Raw genomic sequence first — 21,802 nt, 5'->3', positions numbered from 1 at the left:
GCACTGCTCTGTCTTGCTATTTCATAGGCTTCTTCATTCCATATCAAAGTCTCATATGCAATGGAAAATCCAAAGGACAAGGATCTCAAAGCAGCGTATGGGAGAAAAAATGATCTTTTGGTGGAACAATGTAAAGTGGCCCCTCGTCCTAATGGACTTTATTCTCACGGACTCTCATCCTAACTGTATTTACTATTTGGGCTGAAGACCTCACAACACCGCCAAGTTCAACAATGGAGAAGACCCATCTTCTTCCAACAGGAGGAATAACTGAAACTCTCTAAAATATAAAAATTTGAGGGCCATGAAGAATGTCTGCATATTAGTCCGATATATGCCAGAAAATGTCTAGTATTTTCTAACTAGAGTGGGAAAAATACTTGAATCATACTGGCATCACTGCACATGTGAACAAATTGTAGGCAGTCACATGACAGCTTCACAACTTACATAGAGTTTGATGGCTTTCTAAAGAGACAAAGTAGAGATTAAAGGAAATGAGTCAAATAACATTATTCTTACTACAAGCGCAAGGAAGAATCTGGACCAAACTGACGAGGGAATTACATCCCTGAAATCTTAACAAGGGGGAAGATTTTGCAGATGCAATGCAAGCAAGAAACTCTGAGAGCAAACTCTCAAGGCCCACTGAGAAGGGATTTGATGCATATTATTTCTGTTTGGGGAGGTAAAGAAATCAGTCACCTTTTCCTGGTTTGTGTTTACATAATGGCTTAGAGTATTAGCTGGCACAGTCTATGCCGTAGGTATGCTGGTTAATGGTTTCGTGTATCCATAGTAACCTACATATCTTGCTTCCATTATTCAACTCATAGTCCAATCCAAAATCATACAATGCTAGTCAGCGAGATGTTAGAGTTTTGGGACAATGTGTCCTTGCCTTGTGAAGGTCTCTATACGTCCAAACTGTCACTGGCCCCTAGCCAATGGCGGGACACCAATTGTTTATCTGTTTTATAAATTAATGACATATTTCCTTAAAAGAAAAAAAGAAAAAGAAAAAAATATTTTGGCCAGTTGTGGCTGCATCAACGGCGTGAAGATTCTAACTTCCATGCGTTTAATGCCATAGGATATTTAGGGAAGCATTCAATAACTTCACATATTTTGACCTTTTTACAAGTGTTTCAATCCTTACAACCATCTTCTTCGAAGTGAAATGTCTCACAAAATCTCAATTGATCATATGTAGACCTGCGCATCAAAATCATCGTGTGACAATATGATTTCAGATTAATCAATGGTTATTAATGAAAATTTAAAATAAAAGAATATTTGTAAAAGTAATTTCCGATATCCTTATGTTTAAAAGGTTTTTAGCTTCATATCTACAATCCCACATAAATAAATTTGAAATATGAGTTTTATAGAATGTCGGAGATAACAAACAGTCCTTTGGCATTTTCAAGAATACTAAATCACACATTACTCATGAAAACGTGTGAAAACTGGAGGTTAGGATAGCAGACAAAAAGAATTGTATCATTTGAGGAATATAAACCCATCCTTTTGTACAAATTTACATTAGAACATCAAGGACATCCATTGAATACAATGTGAAAACAACAAATATTGAATATCCCAATAAAAATAAAGTTTTATGGAAAACTTCATTAGCAACCGACATACAAAATGGCCACATGAAATATCTTCTAATGTTAATGTAATTAAAAAGGTAATCAACTTTACATTGTCACCTAAAAATTTAACCTTCAAATAACCATGACAATAACAATCGCATAAGATGCATTTTTGTAAAATCCCTGTGTCCTAGGTAAAATAACATAATCCAACCTCACCATAAGCTAACAATGAACAATCGACCCCTTTAAAAACTAGCCCAAACACATATAAACACATGATAGATATACACTTTGAAGTTTTGAAGCTCATGTCCAATATTTGTTAACCAGGGATGTATTATCATTTAAGAAATTTCAAAAAGCCAAAAGCTAATTGGCTATGGCTTCTTGAACTTAGGGAGGCAAGGTACATTGTACAACCAAGTAGAATGTATATTGAAGGTGGAGAAACTAAAATATAAGAGTTAATTGGAAGAATTATTATTCTTTCCACGCAAATTCATTTTCAACAAGCAAAGTGACATGTTGATATCTTATAAACTATATTAATTTCATGGCTCCCATCTTGATGATGAATGGGCTTTGAAAACTGTCAACTCAAACTTTTGAGTTACTAACTAATATGATCAAAGCAACTATAAATGAAAACTTCTGAGTTACTTTGTAGATTAAGTAACTAATATACCAAAGCTACTGAACATATCATTCAGTTAAATAATGCTAACTAATTAAAGGGAGGTGTTCAAAGGTATAGAATAGACCAGAACAACCCTTGAGTGCACCAGTAATGTTGTGATAAGCCATGATATTTACATAGAAGATCTACAATCCATCCCCATATTTATGAGAGACTCAACTTCCCCTGCCACCATTCAAAATCATCAATGAAGAATGTGAACATACTATAAGTTTAATGAGAATGAAATATAAAAACCTTCAGCTCAATTTCAAAGTGACTAGGAATTCAAAATAAGGATGGAATGATGCAACTTCCCTAATTTTATTTTTAATGGTTTCAAAAAAAATAATACATCAAACTTGGGTTAAAGAACATTTGGCATCTGATTATGAATTACTTATCATTCACTTCGAAAATGTTAACAAATTAAGGGAAGAATTGTGAAATTAGTTCACTTTACTCAGAGATTGTATAACATAGCTAACTTTTCATCATATACATACCTTCAATATCCTGCAAATATTTTCATCACTCCAATGCCTCTCATCAAGGGAATTAACATTGTAGTCTCCATATTCTCTCCAAATAGCTACAACCATAGAAACGTGAACACAACTTTCTCAATGGTCTCAATCCAAATGCACCCTTCAAGTGCATTCTGAACTATTTGTCATCTTGAAAAGGTGTACTCTAAATGCTTTATGTTTCGGGTAACTATGACATGTTATTTTTTTCGGGTAACTCTAACATATTCTACAAAGAATACTTTGATTTATTTTCTTGCTATGAAAAATTTCCCTTATAAAAGTATGGTCAATATTCATTAACATCTTAAGCCAAACAACCATGAGTTTTAGAAATTTTCTTAGAGGTTTCATACTAATTCAAGATTGAACAAAATTTGATACACTTCACTTGAGCTCCTTTCTTGATAGAATTAGTCCATGGGTTGCAATACAAGGAGAAGTGTCAGAGACCTCAACAATTGAAATTACATCTATCTATTTATCCACCAATGTGTAGTTACCAAATTTGACACAACATATTTCAAATATTGACTCATTCATTTGTGTCGTTCTAAATTTACTATAAATTTTTTAAGCGAGGGGGGACCTCAAATTTTGGTTTTTATTGCATTATTTGAGGTCAAGGGCTATGTGATTATGCATATTGAAGGCATTAAAAGCACAAAAATTCAAACAACTCCTGCATTCTAAAATTATCATGATTGTTTCTACTGATTAAGGGAGGAGAGAGGAGTGTATGAATATTTACCTAGAAGCAAGCCCGTCTATGCCACGGTGGTGAAACTTCCCCTACTCAATTGAAAGTGAGAAATGGGACTCTTAGAGGGTTTTCAAGGTACATACAATAGGGCGCCAAATATTAGTGATATTTTGGGTCAAATTTATAGACTTCGAAACAATATTAAATTCATTAATAATTTCGGTAATTAAGTTTTAATGCATTTATGAATTTTCTTCAACACCGTCTTAAAAAATGTAGAGTTAGTGAAGCCAATAAGCCTTCAGACAATAGTGTCTGCTAGGTTTTTAGATAAATGAGGTCAATCATTCAGCCTCAAATGAGATTATCTATTGATTCCGACATACATTGATAAAAGAACCATTACTAACAACAACCAATTCTCAATCAAGTCATTCATTCTGACACTCAGACCACTTAACACACAATTCCTCAGTAAATGAAACTGTAAATTCTTGCTATGGTGGTCAAAGTAGGCCAAATTGACAACCAGGACAACAACTTCTAGTAGGGACCACTGTAAACTACTTCCTCACACAATTTGATACTTATAGAGATTTTTTGTCGAGTCCATAAGAGAGAAACTCAGCCTTAGCACTGGCCATTCTGTAGGTAATCACAAAAAGGATTAGAAGGCTAAAAGGAATTACGTGGTTGAGTCGCACGACTTCACCTACCCAACTAGCCTAGTTGTCGCTTCCCGAATTGTAAATCTCCCATTAAATTCAAATCAAATTCAATCCATGTATTTTAATTTCAAGAGAAGAGGACACATAGATCGAGTAGGTGTCAGAGTATATAGGATGCAAGATAAAAAATCAAGTGTTTTTACTTCTATATTGGACTCTCTATGGACTGAAACATACAAGCTTTGCTTATTTTTTCTCTATGATATGTTTAGAGAAGCATAAATATGCATTAGAAACCGTCATATTGTGCATGCCTCAAAGAAGACCACAAACAACAGGTAAAAGGGAAAAAAAATATTTCCATAATCACAAGATCCAAACGAAATCCTAGCTCTAGCAAACTAGAGCTCGTGACCCTGCAAGCTATTGCTATGGTGGACAAAGCAGGAAAAATTGAAAATAAGAACCAGCAATTCCTGGTCTAGGCCACTGTAAACCACCTCCTTGCATAATTCAATAATATCAGAGCTTCATTGTTAAGTCTACAAAAGCAAAAAATTGAATGGGTTTAGAAATAGCTACATGTGAACCAGAACTTGAACACAGTGCAAAACTGTTTAAAGTACAAGAAACTCAAAGGTTCACTAATTAAATCATATCTTGTATGACTCTGAGGCTATCCAAAGGTATAAAACATACTAGAACAACCATTCAATGCATCAATAATGTTGTGATAATCTAGGGCATTTGTATAGAAGACCTACAATCCATCTCCATGCAATTTTATGAGGGACTCAACTAAACCTATCACCATTCAAAATCATCAATGAAGAATTCCAACATAAAACAAAATGTAAAAACATTTAGCTAAATTTCAAAGTCTATGGGAATTCAAACTAGGGATGGAATGGCACAACTTCCCTATTTTTATTTTTAGGGGTTTGAAAAAAAGAAAGAAATACATTTGGCATCTGATTCTTTTGATTTTCCACAGGTATAATAACATTTAAGATTTGAGGAATACCAATGTCAAAAGAAACTACTCTCCTTGGAATCCCCTCTTCCCTTGGTAGACATCCATACCCAACCCCTTCACTGCCACCTCTTTCTAATTTCAAAGATGAATTTGCGATAGTGGCCTGGAGGGATGTAGAGGAGGTGTCATGTTGTGACCAAATTTCCAGCCTTAACAGTGCGTGTGACCTTAGCCTTTTCTCTGGAAGGCTTTTTTAGTTTGCACCTTACTAGTGCCCCCGAACTTGAACTTTACTCTCGTAGGCCTATTTGGGTTTGCGCTCCAGATTTCGGTGCCTTTGGGTGAAGAGGAAAATTGGCTGAAGACGAATACAATGGAGAGAGTAAATTTGAAAAGTTGTTGTGATGGAATGCCAAACAAAACAGGCACATAAGAACCCTTTCAACTTTAGAGATCAGTTTTTGGTGTGGTGATCTATAATAACCTCCCATCGCAACATTCTCCACTTCCTATAATCATTCAAAGGCAGAAAATATTCTAATTATCTAACATCTAGAATTGAAGGTCTACAAATTGAGACGCTAGGAGCTAGGGTAGTTGTTTTCAAAGGGAAACACCTTACAATGTAATTATGAATTTCTTCTAAATGTATTTCATGCATATTATTATTGTTTGAAATGTTATAATCCTCACCTGAAAAAATCCATATTTCATTGCTTTCCATGCATTTAATATTTTTTCCATTCTTTCAAGTTTTAGCTTTTAGTTTTCAAGTTTTATATTTCAGCCAGCATGTAGGTTAAATCTACCCCATATTTTTTTTTTCCAAATTTATCATAGGTTTTCCATTTTACTTATTTGCAATTTTTTTCTAATTTTTAGATTTATTTCCTTCGCAAATTTCAAATATTTCATTAGCCACCATGCCTCCAAAACCCAAGGATACTACACGGGCTCGTTGTGATATAATTGATGGAAAAATGATATGCAAATATTGCCAAAACATTGTTGGAGGAGGGGGTATTTACAAATTGAAACAATACTTCGCTAGGATAAGTGGCCAAATAAAGCCATGTAGAGAACCAAATGAAATGATAAGGTATATTAGGGAAACATATATTGAGAATTTTGAGTCTCAACCAACTAAGAAGTTTGAGACTCAACTAGTTGAGAAGTCTGAAACAAAAAGAGTTGAGAACTTTGACTCCTGAGCTGGTGGCCCCATAACTTATATCATTGTTTTTGCACTGTAGAGGCCATTTAGGGTCTCATTGATTGTGTAATTTGTTTCAGATATGTATTGCACTCAATGAAATTTTGATATATTCCCCTTCGCATGGCACATACATGATAAAAAAATACATATTTTGTCTCTATTGGTTTGGATCATGGTTCTGGTTCAAAAACTGATCTGATTAGATAAGTTGGCTAGGTTGGTCATCTATTTCAGTTTTAGATAATGATTACAAAAAATGAAATTTATATTTGATGTATTGTAAGGGATTTAATAAAACTAAAAATTAGAATATATATATAAATTTTGACGATCAAATTTTTTGAAAGGTGAATATTTTCTCAAATTTTATATTAAAATAAAAAAAGCTATATCTTGACAAATTTGATCTATCTCCATGTTAAGACCATAAAATTGAAACCCGTTATGAAAACATGCATATGGATGAAGAAGATGCAACAAAGATTACAAAGAGAGAATTTGAAGCCTCTATGTGTGAAGTAGAGCAAGAGCATATAAATGTTGAAGGATCCCATTGTAACGTGGATGGTGCAGATGATGGTCAATCCCACTATGACGAAAAACGTGTGGATGATGATTTCAAAGTGAGATGTGAATTGGTGCATCCAGCAACAACTGATGGATTTGATGAAGTTGAAATTGTCAATGAGCACATTCCTAGATATCCCACCATAGTGTGGATGAACATCATTTTGATGTTATGTGTGGTTTTTTTTTTGAAACATGGAATGATTGTAGAAATATGCTAAGCACCATGTTGAAGGTTGAAGCTGCCATTGCAGCAACAAGATATAAAGTAGTTGGAATTGCTCATGTAGTACATGATATAGCAACAACTGATGATCAAGAAGAGGATAAAGTGATTGAAGAGTATTTGATGAGAATATCCACTAATAACATAATAGTGGAAGACAACCTTCATGCAATGGAAAACAATGCAAGGCAGGAAGAGGTAGAGAAGGAAGCTCTCACTGAAGAGCATAACAAAGATGTTTTCAACATTGTTTTTGAACATGCATATGTTCAAAATAGCATGGGAGATGAAGTTGAAATCAAATTACTTAATAAGTTTGATGCAAATTTGAAGCTCATTGAAGAATGGATTCAGAAACCAATAGAACAAATTGATGCGAGTATTAAAGAAGCAAGATGAATAAAATAATTGAATGAAATCATGAATAATGATCTAGAGTGTGCAGATTATAGGAAAAAAGTAGCAAGAACTGATGATGAAAGTGAAGAGAATGATATGGAAGTTTTTGAAAGCAAGGAAAAATGCATTAAAACTGGTTTTTAATAATGGAGTCAAGAATAGATAAGATTCTAATATCATGAAATATGGTAGCAAGAAAGTCAAGAATAGGAAGCACAACAAGAAGAGAAAATAAGACAGTTTGAAGATGTAATGTTGTGGAAGCAGTCCATGGTTGAACGAATATTTGAAGAGGAAGGTGTAGAAGACATGATCAGATTGTCTTTTAGCACAAATTCAATAAAGTCAAAGAAAAAATGCAGAAACAACAAGTAAATAAATATGGGGCCTACAACAAGAAAGCACAACTAAGAATGAAGTAGTTTCGAGGATACAGAATTTGGAAGAAGAGAAAAAAATGAAAAATTGTAAAATTTTTGAGTCATTGTAAGCCTAGCTGAGACATAGACCACCAAGAATGTTTAAGTGATAATTGAGTCCATTTCTATTGTAAGCCTAAAAAACATATTTAAGTCATGTTAATTCAAGTTAAGTCATGTTTGAGTTATTTTGAGTCATACAGTCATAATTAAGGGCGGGTATTAGAAATTGTAATTACTCTCGCATGCCAGAGTTGGCTAAATTTAGGAGAGTTAGTTAATTGAGTCAAGTTGAGTGAGTTCGAGTTAAGTTATAGTTTGGGAAAAGACAAATTTAGAATGTTTGTGCATGTGAAGTCTTTTAGTCAAGTCACTATTCGAAAAAGGTTTAAATAATCATCATTGGGTTCATTGTAAGTTGAATGAAGTTTGTTTGGTCAATCGAGAAACGCAACAACTCCTATGATTTGTGTGTGTTAATCATTGTGTTTCTCCTCTCTACGTTTCTACAAATAAATTCGACACTCTGAAGTGCCCGAAGGAGACACTGGTCCTTTTTTTATTTCTTTCCATGTAGAATCGAGGCTATTCACCCACTGTTGCATGACCTACACGTAGGGAGATCCCCCAACAACAACATGACTGAGAATAAGCATGAACATGAGCATAAAAAGTATCACATTATAAACCTTTTTTCCCTCCATCATCAATTATCAATCTCTTCCCATTGAATCCACAGGAGTATGTTTGTGTCCCTTCAATATATATCAGTTGTATTAACATTCATATCAACTCGAACACTGAAAATATATGTTGTTTGTTACGTTCTTTTGATATAGTGATCCATTTTCTCCTGCTCTAGTGTGAAAATCAAGAGCTTGGGATGGGAAACGATGTATTTCTTGCTATTAATTAAGCACAGTTAGAGAATTACTTTCTCCAACATATTTACGTCGATAAGTGTCTCTTCTTGAAAAGGGTCAGGCTAGCTTTTATCCCCCTTTCATCTTTGCCAAACAGCTATCACATCTTCCTTTTACTTATAATTTGATAAATGTTTCTTTAATTACGATGGAAACCCCACCTGGGGAAAAAATTATTTTTCTAAATATTGAATGGGAACTAGAAGGAGTGCTTGAATGGGGTCTACTACTAGGTTTCGATAAAGATATCACTACCTATGTCCCGCTGATGGATAAACTACTAATTTCACTGAATCAATACCTTTATCAACTAGGATTGAATCAAATGAAATTAATGAATCAATAACAAGTTTTGGAGCTACTTCCTAAACCACCACCTCTCCAAATTTGTTAGTTGAGACCACTGCTTAGTCAACTAAGTCAATTAAGTAAATTGGATTATGAGAATTAAGACTTGAAAATTCAATTGTGCTCTCACCTTGGCTTCTTTCTCTTTTGCTAATGGTGGTTAAATAGTTGGGTATACTCAATCTCAAGCTGCAACTAAAGGATCCTTCCTTATTTTGAAACAAGTTCAAAAGGGCTAGTGGGAAGAATAAGGTTTGAAGAAAAAAAAATAACATAGAGCCAAAAACTCATGAAACAACGTAGCGCATGCCAACTACTCACTTATGACCGAAGTCTCCTAAGCATCAACAAAAAATCCACAATAATTTGATTATTTAAGTATATCAATGATTATAATAAAAATGCAAAATAAATGAGTCAATAAAATCTCTTTATGCAGTTGGGTCATTTCGGGTGGAGGTCTCTCTCCTTGCTTTCCACTTACTGGATCAATACATCATCGTTGATTAGAAAAAATGGTGGGGTTTCTCCCATTAACATCCAAACCATGCTTCGCGAGTGGGGGAGCTTTCATAAGCCTGATCTTGCAGTACATATCGTCGCAACCTATAATGTCAAGTTGGAATTGGAATCAAGCCTCGTTCAATATGAGAAATCATATGCTGAATGGATTGAAATCAGAGATATCAATGTCGGAATCCTCACAATCGTACCTTTGATCACACCTTGTAGATTCATGAATCCTGTATGCCTTCCCCCCACTATTGACTCGAGTTAGGTAGCCCTAGACCACCAGGATTTTTTAATCTTAGGAGGTATGACTATAGACCCATGATTGCATGGCATAGCATAGCATGATACAACCTTACCCTTCCCCCCTTACTTCTGTGTTTCCTTACTACCTGCCCACCTTAAGAGATAGACATGTTAGCCTTATACCACTTGGATTCATGAATGTACTTAGTTAGTCGGGTACTTCTATTAACCCTTTTCTTATCAAGACATAGCACAGACATGATGATCCAACCATACCCTTAATTAAGTGCATGTTATCCACTTGTCACGTTTTACTTACTGCCTTCACTCAACAACCTACAGGGCTACACCTAGTTCATTCTTATAGTAACTATATAGGGAAATATGCTACTGGTAATGCTATTGGAAGCTTGATTACGCATGGATTTACCTCTTCCCCCATTCTGTCTGGCTGTGCTAACTATTTTTATTTATTTTCTTTGTCCTTATATTTGTGCAAGTTATGCAGTTAGTGATGCTGGTAGTGCTTTTGTTAGCTCAACAAGAAAATATGAAACTGCTACTTCTCTATTGTAGTCGCTTGTGCTTAGTTCCAAATGTTTTTGATGCTCTCTGATTCCCATCATGCCCTAATTGCAAATATGTACACCCCACTGATCGATTCTCATTTCCATCAAACGACAGGAAAGGAAATGGCCCCGCTAGGAAGACTCTTCGTATGCTTGATTATGGAATAGAGCCCAAGAGTAATAAGCCTAGGAAAGATGATGAGGAATCCTAATGGCACTGGATTTGAACTACCCTTTTATACTTTCATTCAGGTGCTTTTTTTATTTATGAAAGTTTCAGTTTCTGAAGAATTTTTACGAGAATCTAAACAACGGTATATACAATTAGTACAATTAGAGTTTGTAGATGGCAAATACTTCCATTAGTACGTACCCAAAATAGTTTTGAGTATTCTTTTGTGATAGATATTTGGTGGGTATCTCATTTGCATTTGGTATTTTTCTTGTACAAAATATTACAAGCTTAAGTTCTATCTGTTACCTCAAGATAAAATAGCTTTGAGTATTCTTTTGTGACAAGTATTTGGCCGGTATCTCATTTCCATTTGGTATTTTTCTTGTACAAAATATTACAAGGTTAAGTTCTATTTGTTACTTCAAGATAGGCATAAGGGATAGCATATATAAATTTTATTATATGTGTTTTCAATATAAGTTTGTTTAAATTGCTTACATTGGAAACAATAGATGATAGATACAGGCATAGAGATTTTTTCGGATTTTGCAAAAAAAAATTCCACACGAAGGGATATAATTATATATATACTAAGTATGCATCCTATATAGTTATTATTAACTCAGTGGGATTATCAGTTAAACAAAATATGACAAAATACAAAACAAATTTAATATTTATTTTAAATTTTGATATTTGCCTAGTTGATTGATACGCACTGTTGTGCTGTCCACAATTTTCGTGATTGTTTTAACATTAAATTGCGTGGCTAATACAATGTATCTGGTCATTTCTTAGTTAAGACAAAGCTTACCGAGCTAATTCAATCCATCTTGCAGTTTTTGTTACTTATTGCATAATGCATTTGGTAGCTTCTGAAAGCTCACTTGGATGGTGGATGTGTTTATCCGCTCATCAGACTTTCACCAAAAGGAACACTGCGTCCACAAACAAATCGTTTCAGGTGAGAGTATGCTTCTTTTCCTTTGGAGATAATGAATTAAGTAAATCTTCAGGAAAAATAGGTAGGCTTAATTTAATGAGCTCAATTTTGTTTTATAGAAAAGTTTGATTTTCCTAAGCAGACACATTGATTCATGAAGTGGGTTGATCCAGATTTTCTGTAATTTCTATAGCTACGTTGAATAAAAAAATTGCAGAAAGGTTGATTTCACTATACAGAGTTTTATCAAGAAGGAATTCTTCTTTAATTGCGTGCGATATCGAAAAATATTATTGTGCGAAGGGTTTCTTCAATTTTATCATTTGGTGAAATTGCTTTGCTAAAAATGTGGAATTTATATAGAACAATTCAAAATATACAACTCACAACCTTCTTCCTTTAGATAAGATTTATTAAGCCCTCTCAATACCGACAAACATCTGAATTGAGTTGAAATTGATTGAATCGATCATGCTCCATACAACAACTTCAATTTTTTTTAGTGTTCTCTTTGGATCACAAAGGGCATATGAACAGGTTGGTAATAGGAATCTTATGTCTACAGGTGGAGTGTCTATGCCTTCAATTGTACATGAGTACTTAATGAAACTAACATGTCAGAACATGAATTTTGGTGGACTTTGATGAAAGACTAATGGGAATGTTAGCTATTTCTGATATGCTCAAAATGGAGGCAGTTGTTGTCATAGAAGATCCGAAGAAAGTGGGTATACACCCAATCATGGTTACAAGAGACAACTGGACAACAACTCAAGTTTTTGTGCAAGAGATGTGAAATTTCTTTGGCTATCCTTATTATATTTTTTTGTGAATGTAAATACCATTTGTTAAGAAGAGTGAGAAAGTGTGGCCTTTTGTGAGTAGAGTATCACTTTGATTTGAAATATTTATTTTGAAAGCATCATTACATAACGAAGTATTATAGCCTGGTCCATTTAGTTCATCATGCTATCAATAATTGCCTTTTTGTTTTTTGGTATTTCAACTTGCTAATTTTATTTCATTCTATAGCAAGTTTTGAATTGATGCTCATTGAAAAGTTATCTACAAGCACTGGAGTTGTTCTCTGTTTCCATGGTGGACTATGTTTATATTTCAATTAATTCAAGAAAATTTCTATTGAAACAAATTTAACATGAAACAAAGTTTGACATAATGAATATGTGATTTGATGAATGTGTCAAATATATTGATTTACTTTTTATTGATAGTTATTATTTTTTAACATTCACAGTTTGGTATTGAAGATGTCAAGGTTGAGGTCATACCTATTGGAAAAGATAAAACAATTTTTTCTCTTCAGAAGGATGGTACTATGGTGAAGAAGGATGGTACTCTCGCTGCAATGGTTGGAGATGGAATTAATGGTTCACTTGCATTAACAATTAATGCAACTGCAGATGTTGGCATGGAAATTGGAGCTCGAACATATATGGAAATTGAAGTAGCTGACTATGTGTTAATGCAAAATAATTTGGAAGATGTTATTACTACACTTGGTTTGTCGAAGAAATTTTTTGCTAGGATCTGTTTGAGTTATATTTTTGTATTGGGTTATAATATATTAGCAATACCACTAGAAGTTGGATTTTTCTCCCCTTTTTGAATATTAGCTTACCTCCATGGATGTCAAGGGATGCAATGGCTTCTTCATCTGCTAATGTTGTTGGCTCTTCTTTGCTATTTTAGAGGTATAGACAACCTCGATTGACTAAGATTTTGGATATTAAAATTCAATAGGTTGATTGAATGACAATTTGAAGATTGTTCCATGACTTGTACAATAATCTATTCTTTTGTAACAATAAATAACATAGGTTGACTAGTGCATACCCAAATTATGGGTTGCAATTTTGTCTTTGATATCCTTGTCAAATGATGAGAATTGAAAGCTTGAAAGAAAGCATGAGTTAAGAATTGAACATACATTTCTAGGTTTTAAGGTGGTTGGATTTTTTTTTAGAAGGTTATTTGAAGGGGTGAGTTTATTTTTCATTAATGGTCTTATTGAGTGCCCAAGCCTTGCATAAAGCCTTAGACAAAATTCTTGAATTTAAAAGAAATTTTGTAATGTTGGAAATCAAAACAAGAGAATAATTCATAGTCTCGACCAGTGATACAAATTTGGATTCTATGAAGTATATGGCTGTAATGTTTTTTCCAATTTTTATGGAAATACATTACAAGATATTTTATGTTGAGCTACTGAAGATATATGGCCTAGCATTCCTTGAAGGTAAATAGAGGTCCTCTTATGAGATTTTGTGCATCCCTTACATCACCTAGACTAACATATTTGTACGCTTGGTAGGTTTGGTTCTCCAATTTTTATGGAAATACATGACAAGATATTTTATGTTGAGCTATTGAAGATACTATAGGGCCTACCATTCCTTGAAGGTAAATAGAGGTTCTCTTATGGGATTTTGTGCATGCCTTACATCACCTAGACTAACATATTTGTATTCTTGGTAGGTGTGGATCTCCAAACTTAAGATGAGAGTCTTTACATTTCAACATCAAGCAACACAAGTTCAAATATTTCTTTCAATAGCTATGCTTATTTTTTAGAAGAATCTTTGGCGAAAATCACATAGAGATATTTTTGTCTACACGTTTCGAACCAACCAGTGTGGTTCATCATCAGGAGAAGTTGAATGAGAAGATATTTCTATGCATTATAAATAGATCAGGTAGAATATCTAATGACTAAATTTCTAGGTAACGGCTAAAATGATAACAGCTAGATTTGACAAGGAAACGACTAGTTTGACTATGAAGGGCATAATTTATTTAAATAAGTAAATTTAGTTATTAATTTAATTATTAAAATAAACATAAATGGACAATGATATAATTATAAATATATGTTAGAATAAGCGAGTTAATATATTATAATCATAAAATAATTCAAGTAATAGAGAATAGTTAATTATATTTTAATTAAATATAAGTTAATTATATTTTAAATAAAATATAAGCTAAAGGGACATTTAAATATTAATTTAAATTAAGTAAATAAATGAATAAATTAATTAGTTACCAAAGATGTTTATAAATATTAGTTAGTTTTATAAGTTAAAAATAGAATAATCTATAAATAGTTAATTCTATTTTAAAATATAAGCCAAAGGACATATATTTATGAATATATATTAAAATAAATAGATTAGTTTCATATTCATAGTCAAAGAGTATCCCTATATAAAAATACTAGAGAAATTACAATATTAATTAATAGTTTATTAAGGTTAAAAATAGTTTAAAAATAAAAATAAAGCTAAAAATAAAATAAAATAAAATTAAATAGTTAAAGAGTTTAAATATATAAATATTAGAGAATTCAAGTATTAGAAAAAATTACAATATTTAAAAAATATAAATATAAATATAAATATAAATAAAAATATATATAAATATTAATGGTCAAAGAGTTTAAATATATAAATATTAGAGAATTCAAGTATTAGAAAAAATTACCATACTTAAAAAAAAAAAAAAAAAAAAAATTACTTAAGGGAGAAAATGACTAGGAGGAGAGGGCTGGGACCCAGCAACTACTAATCTTCCAGCTATCCTCTCTATTGAGATTGTTCAGCCTTTTTTCTATCTCAAGGGCTTCCCTAAATTTCCGGTGATGGAATTGCGACACTCTAGCAATCACACTAGCTTCTTCGATGAAGACATGATGATTGGTTTTCTCCACATGCTCTGCTAAAGCGGAAGACTTGGTTCTCATATGCTTGAGGTCAGTTGCATTCTCACTAATCCTTTGGTTAATGGAGTGACTAATCTTACCGATATAGGAGGTCCTACAAAAACAAGGAATAATATAAACACCTTTCATGTCCTTGGGGTCAATAGGATCCTTCATAGATTTGAGGGACTTATAAATGGTGTTAAGAGGTCTAAAGGTTGTGGGGACATTATGCTTCTTAAGAATCCTCACAATCCTATCCGTGGTCCCTTGAACATATGGAAGATGGACACCAGGAATTCGTTCCTTAGGTTCTCTTCTGGATAATAAAATTCTTAGTTGCTTTGAGGAAAGCTTTTTGTCCCAAATGTTTGCTATAACCATTCTCAGCAAAGACATTAAGGAAATTGGACTTCTCCTCATCAAAGCTCCTTTCATCAGAGATCCTCAAGGCATGAGTCACTAGGATGTTGAGAACCCCCAACGTCTGGGCTGGGAAATGGTGGGAACTAGCATGAAGATAATGCTTCGTATGAGTTTTCTTGCGAAACATTCGGTGGGAGAGGGAACTATCCTCATTCGTAGAGATAATAATATCAAAGGAACGGGAGGCAACCATCGACTTCTTGTTCCTTAGTGAACTTTATGGCCGAGGATTGATTATTGAGATGATTGAAGAAGAGATCTAACTCCTCTTGGCTGTGAGACCAGATGACATTAGTGTCATCCACATATCGCTTCCAAAGCTTGGGTAGGAGACAGGTTGAGTTCAGAGCCTTGGATTCAAAATCCTCCATAAAAAGATTAACAAAAACAAGGGATAGGGGTGAGCCCATGGCAACTCCATAGGTTTGCTCAAGGAACTCACCTTCAAAACTGAAAAAGGTCGAAGTGAGGCAGATCTCAATTAATCGAGTGGTATCAGGATCAGTTAGACAGTTGATCACTTCTAAGGCCTCATTTATAGGGATGCACGTGTAGAGGAAACAACACCAAAACTTACAAGAATGTCTCTAGATTCTAGCTTTATGTCCTTGAGCTCCTCAATAAAGAAATCCGAGTCTTTAACTAAGGACCGTGTGCGACCAACTAAGGGTTTAAGCTTTAAGGCAAGTAACTTAGCAAGAATATAGGTCGGACCTCCAATGGTTTTGACAATGGGCCTAAGAGGAGCGCCTTCCTGATGAATTTTTGGGAGCCCATAGATTCTAGGGGTTACCGGATTTCTCTTAATGAGTTTATGGTGCAAGGGACTCACTGAGTTACTGGATTTAATGGCAAGTGCCAAAATCCTGGAGATCTTCTTCAACGGGTTTTTGGAAAGCTTCTTATAACTTCCACTATTCTGAAGATGATCTAACATTTTATTGCAGTAGTCCTCCCTATTAAGAATGACAACAGCCCCACCTTTGTCAGCTTTTAGAACAACAATATCTTTGTTCTAATTTAAGGATTTTAGGACTTCAAATTCATCCGTGCTAAGTGACATGCTTATATATATAAATTAAGATATTTGTTTGTCCAATGTTTCTGAAACTTGTTGTAACATGGATGAGACAATGGACTCGTGATGGTCCACATGCTTAGATTTGGTTTGGACTGAGTGTAGATAATTTTCCCAATGTCCTTTCTAAAAAACTAGGGAGGGCTTTGGTCTCGTTCCATTGCAATTGACTACTCATTGCAATCACTAGTTTCTTCTTTTTTGCTTGCACTAATATCCATTTCAATTTACAAGCATTGTTCAATGAAAATAATCTAGCCTCCATCTTGTGCAATTTTTATGGTTTGATGTGTTTGATATATGTGTTTTATCTCCATAAACTAATGTTCATGCTTAGAGACATGACACATCAAAAAATTAACAAGCTTCTCAGATCACAATGTTCATATTATTAGTGAAATTATTTTGTATGTTACTTTAAATTATTCGATTTATTGTCATAAAAAAATACAAACATATGAACTATGATATGAATCCAATTCATGGCGATGATGTGGTAACCTCACACATTATAGGAATTCAGTTGTTCATCGAAGAAAATGTTGACTTGAGTCCTATGCCATTACCTTTTTACAAGGAGGCATTTACTAGATGTGCAGATCGATCATTGTCTTATCCTTTCTTGGACAAGGACATTTCTGTCGTGAAATCTGTGGGATTTTCAAGCTAGGTGATGAGGTTCTAGCACAATTTTTTTTGTTATGACTCACACCAAGAGATGTTGCATATGTTGGATCAGTGTGCAAGCATATTTATGTGTTGACAAAATGAGGATTCATATTCCTTTAAATGACTTAATCTAATTCAAATATCTCATGTTGCATAAAGATACATAATTAACTCATCTAACCATTAACCAAATATATAGTAAATTTGATTGCCAGATCATATTTTTATCAAATAAGGATTGATTCCAAATACACCTACAAACTCTTGGCCACAAATCACTTTTCACCACTTTAGAATGAAAATATGATGGGTTGGTCATTCCTTTTAGCTTCTGCAATCCACTAATTTTTTTTTTTTAAATGAACTGATTTCATTTTCAATCCTATTACAATTTTATTATTATGGTATATATTAATGTAATTTTGATTTAATGAGGATCAATCCATAAATATCATTTAAAAGGAACATAATTTTTATATTAATTAAAACATTTGATCATTCTCCAAAAAAAATAAAAGGTTGCTAATGGAATACAAGTTGAATTTATAGGATTTAGTATTAAAAAATAGCAAAGTCAATACTCAACATTATATTATAAAATCCATTTTAAACTTTCCTTATAGATCGAATCACTGAAATGAATGCAATCCTAGTCAGGAGAGCGAAATAGAGAGTGCATCAACTGGATAACATGGGAGATGGAAATGAACGCTGACACAGGTGGGATGTGGGTGATTGAATTTGTTGTTATGTACGTGCACATTTTGCTAGAGTACAAACATGACAATTTCCAATGGATATTTCTAGAAAGGCCTTTTTTATTAGGCCTTGATTATATTCATTATAGTAGCAATAATTCATCTTTTTAAAGTTTTATTAGGTTGATTACAGAAACTAAGATACAATTTTTTCTATTAAATTTGTCTTTTTTATTATGGAAACTAAAATACAACTCTTTCTATTATACTTGTATTTTTTATTATGGAAATTAAAATTTAACTTTTTCTATTAAACTTGTGTATTTTTTTAAATATTAAAGTAGTTTGTTTTCAATTTAACAGTCCTATAGAATCTTATCAACTCTTTGTACCTTTTGATGCAATTACTAGTTTGTAGTTACCTTTTCATTTAGTAATTAGTTCTAGTTTTGTTAGTAATATGTAACTGCTTGACATGAGCTAAGATCTTGGACTATCTATTGGAAGATTAAATAATGTATTAACAAGTTGAAAACATTGATATTAATAGACAAAATTTTAAAAATATCATATAATAATAAAAAACTAAAAAATATCATTTACCTATGGGCCATTGCTATTCTATATAAAAATTAATTGAATATATCAAATGTGTGGTTATAAAGGCTACGATTTGTTAATTAAATTCTTACTTGAATTAAAACACAACTCACTTTGGGAATCTTAGGTGCTAATGTGTTTATAGCGGTGATTTATTCTTCTTCTTTGTTAGAATATTATGAATTTCTTCGAAATGTATCTAGTTACCAAGGCTATGATTCTATCAATACATTTATACTTGAATCTAAACACAACTAGATTTGTGCCTTTTAAGTGTTAGTGTGTTTATAGGGGAACTTTATTCTTCTTCCTTGTTGGAATATTATGAATTTCTTCCAAATGTATGCCTTGCATATTATTATTGTTTGAAATGTTAGAATACTCACAAATTCCTATTTAATAGTGGGTTGAAACTTGTTTTATTATTTAAAAGTTCCTCCTTTAGTCCATTTCATCACACTGAAAGCCAAGATCATTCATCTACAAAATATATTATAGTTAATAATCTTGATCTAGCTACTTGAAAACTTTTCAAAAATAGTTTAACATAATTTTTAAAATATTTGAAAAGAAATTTCTAGAAAAGGTTTTATGGATGAGTAAGACCGTGGCTCTATAACTTTCAACATCTCTTCGAAGAAACCCTAACTACGATCGCAATATTGTTGGACAGGAAGGGGCTTCTCCCCCTCCATCGAATGAAACTGTGTCCTTCTATACCCTTGTCACATCCCTATCAAAGAAGCCTCAAACTAAGGAAGAATATGCATGATTTGTGAAGAAAGCATAGAATATACCCTTAGTGACCCTTCCCACTAGTTTTAGACAAACGTCCTTAGCAATTATGGAGTGAGCACTAATGGGGAAACTCATAGAAATGTGGTCGTCCTCAAGATCCATGGAACAATGGATGGAGAAGATGTGGAAACCCCTAATGAAAGGAAATATTGAAATATATGCATGCAAAAATGGCTTTTTCATTTTCTATCCAAATACAAGGAGGATAAAGTTGTAATATTTCGAAACATTCCATATATTTTTGGATCTCGGGGCATGTATTTGAACAAATAATCTCTAGATTTCAATTTAGAGGAATAAATACCAAATGTGGTGCTAATGTGGGTTAAAGTTTGTGATTATCGCTCTCATGCTAGAGTGATGATTGTCTGTGCACAATAGGTAATGGGATGGGTAAATATCTTGATAGGGTTGAACCCAAAGTCGTCCAATTTTCCTCTGTAAATATTTTGGTGGAGGTAGATATTGAGAAAGGGTTATCCTTAGAAATAAAGCTCACACAAGGAGAATGGATTCAATGCAGAATATAGACAACTTCCCCTTAAATGCAGGAGCTTCCATGATCATGGTCACTTTGCAAGATATTGCAAGAAGGCTAAAGTAGACAAAGGGGAGGAAACAATAGCAGGACATGAGGAGTAGTGTCAAAGCAAGAGGAGATGGGAAAATAGGGGGAAAGAAACAACACATAAAACTCAATCTGTGTAGGGAAAAAATATGGCCTCATCATTAAAAAAACCCTTAGATGTGTTGCAATCTCAAGAAGAAAATGACAAGGAAACAAATCATAATACAATGAAAGTGACCCCCCAATGGGGAAACTTTGAAATCAGCAGGAGAAGAAGGGAAATCAAAGAGACAAATAATTTTGAGGAAATGGTGCAAGAGGGCAACATTCAAACCCTAGATCAAGTTAACAAGGAAGGTAGAAATCCAACTCCAAAGAAAACTATTTGAACCTTGTCACTAAGATCAAGAAATGAAACTATTGGAACCCCAAAGAAGCCAAAGTTGACCAAAGGTGAAAGAAAAAAAATAAAGGCCCAAACCTTAAACTGGGCTTGTGATATTAATAGCCAAGAAACAAAGAGTAGCAGAAAAATGAGAGGTAAACCTCAAAAGAAGATGACTTAAGAGCTAGAAGCTGAAAAAATAAGAAATTAGGAAACAAACCTGTAATCATCGAGATTCTTAAGATATTAACACCCAAAGATCAGAAATAAGCATAAGAGGGAGGGGGTAAATGTCATAACTAGTGAAAATCCTATGATGGTGTAGAACTTCCTTATAGATTCAAAATACTTATGTAATATGCTAAAAAAAGATTTCAATCTACTCTACTCATTAGCAAAAACAATTAATCGACTGAGATATCATGAAGAATGCAAGAGAAATAATTAAACCCATACATTACACAATTATTTCTCAGGGAAAGCCACATCTAAAAACCCCTGCTATCTATTTATTACATTAGTTATAAAATATGAGAAGATTACAATGTTTTGTTGAAGCTCGAGCAACCTCTGCACTATCTATATATGTCTCAAAAATTCCTAGACAAGCCTTGGCCAATACTTTAATCAATTTTATGCTTGCGCAATTCCCTATTTCCTTGATCCATTTCCTTGGGAATTAGCCCCTATCAATTCGGGAAATTACTCAATTGGAATTGTGCAATCCATCATACACCTTCCTCTGACTTCATGCACCACTTGCACAACTTAGATGATTATACAACAGATAGTACACTTTCCTTGAAATCTGATCTCAATTGGGTAACTCTTAGATCAAACATGCAAGAGTTATTTATGGATGAATTATCAGTTAACTGGTTGAGCACATGAAGCAACACCCCACTGTTAGACCTCCTACTAGTTCCTCCATTAGTTGGAACTAGTTTAACTGACATTAACTAAGTTAAACTGAATTAATTAATTACAAGTCAAAATAAACTCAACCAAGGCTCCCATAAATTAGGAGACACTCTAAATGAAACAATTTAGACCCTCAACTCAAATTAACTGAACCAAATAAGTCAAATTAATCTAGTTAACTCATAAATTGTCTTTTGATGTGGAATTACAATTTTTTCTCCTAATTTAATTCAAGGGAAAATTAAA

Source organism: Pinus tabuliformis, chromosome 6, assembly GCF_031772625.1.
Source record: "Pinus tabuliformis cultivar Carrire ecotype Pingquan chromosome 6, CPIR1, whole genome shotgun sequence".
In the NCBI taxonomy this organism is placed as follows: Eukaryota; Viridiplantae; Streptophyta; class Pinopsida; order Pinales; family Pinaceae; genus Pinus; species Pinus tabuliformis.
Note: the sequence above shows the minus strand (reverse complement) of the source record.